The sequence below is a fragment of the Rhinopithecus roxellana genome, chromosome 9 (assembly GCF_007565055.1).
Source record: "Rhinopithecus roxellana isolate Shanxi Qingling chromosome 9, ASM756505v1, whole genome shotgun sequence".
NCBI lineage: Eukaryota > Metazoa > Chordata > Mammalia > Primates > Cercopithecidae > Rhinopithecus > Rhinopithecus roxellana.
Genome location: NC_044557.1, coordinates 35535276 through 35540495, shown reverse-complemented (window position 1 = coordinate 35540495; position 5220 = coordinate 35535276).

The window sequence follows — 5220 nt, the reverse complement described above, 5'->3', positions numbered from 1 at the left end:
CCATAGTGTACAAGTTATTTTTTAATTTTAAAATATAAATATGAGGCATTCTTTTTCAAAAACTGCTTTTCCTTACAGAAAAAAAAATCTTAGCACATCTGTTTGTCCATTACTCAAGTGTCAGTTTTTTCTTCATAAGTTTAGTGACAGGCTGGTATTCCAGCTGCTTAGTTCAATACCATATTTCTCTAATGTCTTTTGCTGTACATAAAGGGGACCACAAACTAATCCCTAAGCCATGGATAGTCAAGAAGTTAAAAGTTCTAAGCAAAAAATGCCATAGTTTGCCACTTAATCAGATAATTTTATTTTCTTTAATATACTTCAATTTTTTAGAAGTTTTAGGTTCTCAGCAAAATTGAGCATGAAGTACAAGATAGAGTCATTTGATTTTGAAACAATATGCTATTAGCCTAGATCATGATTTCATTTGTCAAACTAGATTTTTTTCTTACAGAAATAGCACTGAAGTCCTATTGCAAATATCTTTATCTTTGTCAATCACCTAAATTAAGACTGTAGATCATAAAACAGATTAGACATATAACCATGAACTCCAGCCAATTAGTCAGATGGTATTGTCTGAAACACTCCTTGCTGGCCTTATATATTGAATTTTGCCATACCTAGATGCTGTAGAGGAACTAGAAATGAGAGCAATAAAATTAGGATTGACAGCTGTACAACCCTATGACTTTTCTGGTTAGCAAGGACATACACCATTCTTCTCCTACACCCATACCTAGCACTCAACGGACTGTTCTCCTCTCTCTCAGGCAATCATATTAATCTGTTAAATGTCTACTTTTGATAAGTAGACTGAATTAAGTACTACAGTGACTAGGAAAATTAATCATATGCTACGTAGGAGTGGGAAAAATATATTCCAAATAGCTAGTTAAAGTGCAGTATATTGTAAGGGCCATTAAAGTGATTCCAATAAAGTGTTTTGAGAGTTTAACAGAAGGAAAGATAATTTCCATGTGGGGTACTGAGGATGTGTTCTTTTTTTTTTTTTTTTTTTTTTTTTTTTTTATACTTTAAGTTCTAGAGTACATGTGCACAACGCGCAGGTTTGTTACATATGTATACATGTGCCATGTTGGTGTGCTGCACCCATTAACTCGTCATTTACATTAGGTATATCTCCTAATGCTATCCCTCCCCCCTCCCCGCTCCCCACAATAGGCCCTGGTGTGTGATGTTCCCCTTCCTGTGTCCAAGTGATCTCATTGTTCAATTCCCATCTATGAGTGAGAACATGCGGTGTTTGGTTTTCTGTTCTTGCGATAGTTTGCTGAGAATGATGGTTTCCAGCTGCATCCATGTCCCTACAAAGGACACGAACTCATCCTTTTTTATGGCTGCATAGTATTCCATGGTGTATATGTGCCACATTTTCTTAATCTAGTCTGTCACTGATGAACATTTGGGTTGATTCCAAGTCTTTGCTCTTGTGAATAGTGCTGCAAAAAGGAGGTATTATTTGAAGCAAAGCCTTTAAGGTAGCAATGAAAACTGAGGAGAAGGATACTTAAAGAAAATAAATTATGTGAGGAAAGACTTAGAGATCAGAAAGAGTAAGGCATGTCTGAGAAATAGTAAATAGCCCTGTAATTTAATGGCATGAGTTGTAATGTCTTCTTTTTCATTTCCGAGGTTATTTGAATTTTCTCTTTTTTTCTTAGTCTAGCTAATGTTTTGTCAATTTCATTTATCTTTTCAAAAAACCAACTTCTCTTTTCATTGATCTTTTGTATTTTTTTTGTTCTCTATTTCATTTATTTCTGCTCTGAATTTTATTATTTCTTTCTTTCTGCTAATTTTAAGTTTTATTTGTTGTTGCTTTTCTAGTTCCTTGAGGTGCATCATTGGGTTATTTATTTGAGATTTAAAGGGACAGATAGACCCTAATATAATAATAGTTGGGGACTTCAATTCTTTACTCATAGTATCGGACTGATCATCTAGACAAAAAATCAACAAAGAAACATTGGATTTAAGCTGCACTTTAGAGCAAATGGTCTTAATAGACATATACACAACATGTCCTTCAACAGCTGCAGAATTCTTCTCATCAGCATATAGAATATTCTCCAGGATAGACCATATGTTAGGCCACAAAACAAGTCCCAACAATTTTTTAAAAATCATACCAAATCTCTTTACAGCCCATAATGGAACAAAACTAGAAAGCAGTAACAAAAAAACCCTTGGAAACTGTACAAATACATGGAAATTAAACAGCATCCTCCTGAATGACCTATGGGTTAATGAAGAAATTAAGAAGGATATTTAAAAATTTCTTGAAACCAATGAAAATAGAAACACAACGTACCAAAATCTGTGAGATACAGCAAAAGTAGTACCAAGAGGGAAATTTATAAGCAGAAATGCCTACATCAAAAAAGCCTTCTATTTTTGGAGGAAAAGGATGAGTACAGGAAGGTGGTTCATTTGCCTAGAAAGATCCATGTGAATCAAATTATAAGGGGCCTTAAACATCAGCTGAAGGGCACTAAGGTGCATGAATTACTTATGTGCCAGGGACTATATTAGATTTACATACACGGCATCATTTCATCTTTGCAAAAAAAAAAAAAAAGAAAGAAAGAAAGTTTAAATGGCATTAGACCAATTTGCACATCCTTTGCTCAGAATCACAGAGCTTTGTAAGGCAGAATCAGACTGAACTCGGCTGGCCTGGCTATAAAGTCCACATATTCCACAACACCACCATGCTCCTGTCAGACCAGATTCTGCAGGCCACAGAGATCAGTGGCCATCAAATTCTATCAGTCTTACCCAGAAATGTCTGACCCTGATCCATCTCTGAGGCTTGTCATCTTTCATCCAGTCTTCTGTAATAGCTTCCTCTTGGACTACAGGTTTTTCATTGCTCCTCCCTTTACCCACGCTTTCCATGCTGCCTGACTTACCTTTCTGATCTTCAAGGGAGCAGCACTGTAAGCAGGGTAAACTGCTAATTGGCACCCAAGGCCCTTCACACACAGGAACAACCTGTTTTTTCATTCTCACATTGTAGGACTCAACTCCACCTATACTCCAGGCACACCAACCTTTTCACCACTGTGATAATATCATCCCTTCCATATAAGACACATCGGAACTGGCAGAAAGGAGTGGAAGAATGAGGTGGAAGGGAAGTGAGGAATATTTTGGACTCTGAACCTTTGTTCTTTGTTTCCTCTGGTCGATGCCCTTGTTCTGTCTGCGAATATAGAGATATAAGTCCTGCCCCCTTGTCCACTCTGTGAAACATTCACTAACCATCCCCGGTAAGAATTCTTTGCTCACACTTGTGTGTTCTCCTGTTTGAACTTACAGGCAGTTACTTGCCTCTCTCCCTTCTAGAAAGTATTCTTAAATGCAAACACTGTATTTCCATCCTTGTATAATCAGTATCTAACTAGTGTCTATCACAGGGTCAATACTCACATGGCAGACATGACATGGGCATATTTCTTGTTGCAAGGGTGGGTGACAGCCATCAGCAGGGGCAGCCACAGGTCATACACAGTGCAATGAAGCCTGGCACTATGCTAAATAGAATATCACTTACTGAGAAGTTGGGATGACCTCAACGGCCTCCTCATAAGCTCTTAGACTTGACTTTCTCCCTCTACTTTTTCCCACTCATTCTAAGTGTTAGCTGTCTTACATAAGTTCTTACCCACTAGTCTTTATTTCCATCTCTAACTTCACTCCAATGTCTCTGTTTTAAGTATCTTAACAAATTAGGTTTGATTTTTAATTGATTTTGAATTTCAATTCTTTTAATCTCATATATACTCATACATATTATAGGCTGGTCCCTAAGGGGTTGTTCAGGAGAATCATTAACCATTGTTAAATAAAAACCTGTTGCAATTTGCTTTTCTGTGTGGGTCTCTCTCCAGTCAACAAGAAAACATGTGCTGCTGCTGCACTGAGCTCTTTCAGTGGGTTTCCCACAGCAGAGCTTTGCTGTGCACTGTATCCCTGTCTTTCTCAGAGCATCATGCTCTTGGGAAGACGTGGGGGTCTGAGATGGGAATGGTCAGGCTAGCCCCCGCATTGTACCGGCTATCCTTCCCTTCTGCTCAGTCTCATCCACTCATGACTCAGGCCAGCCTCATTTGAGGAACTTCAGTCCATCGGTCACCTCTGAAAGTGTCTGAGCTCTAATATTACCCGAATTCAGAAGGTAGATGACCCCTTCTCAGTTCAATGGTGATTGTTAACAGTCAACATTTACTTCAAACTGTTGCCCACAAGGGACATAACATCATTAAACCCAACATAAAATTAACAGCCCTCAAGGGCCTAGGACATATCTCCCTTGAAGGACACACTTTGTCTCCTAAAAGATTTAACATTTTCATCACTTTCCTTTTCCCTAAGGCCAAAAGACAACTCTGACTGTTTCTAAAATACATAGGCTAATGCCAAAACTGGATCCCTAACTTTTCTGCTATTGCTCCTCCCTGAGTAGACTGTCCTAAAACCCCTTAATTGGGCTTTTGAGTCTGCATTTCAAAGCCTCAAGTTCTCTCCATCCTCTTCCCTCACTGCTAGATGCCTCAATTACTCATTAACCTTTCCCTTTTTATACACGAAAGGGATGGATATACTTTAGGTGTCCTCAGCCAAATCGCAGCTCTCTTCTTCACCACCAAAACTGCTTCAAGACTACAAAGAGTACAACCTTAGGCTGACATTTCATAATTTTAAAAATACAAGTCTTCAAATAGAAATTCACCCCAAAAGGAAACATTAAATTGGAGGTCTTTCAAGAGTCCCTAGAAGCAGATGATGACATAAGGAAGACTGCTTTCCCAAGAACAACTGCATGATGCCATCAGGTGGCTGACTTCTACCCAAGACACCAGAACAAGATCCCCCTATTTTTAATTCCCTCCATATTCTCCCTTTGTGTCCTTCTTATTGTCCTTATTATCCTTTTGCACTCATAAATACAAAAGCTTTCTGAGGCAAGTATGTTCTTTTCCTTTTTGCCCTCCCTACCATTTCTTTCTTCTCTATTCCCATTTACCTACCTTCAGAAAGGATGCTCAAAACTTATGGATGGCTCGTACTGAAGAGATTACCCAATCTTAAAATCTTTCTTAAAATCATCGCTTTTATTCATCCTTTTCTCTCTTGGACCAACCATCTGATATAGTTTGGATCTATGTTCTCACCAAATCTCATCTTGAA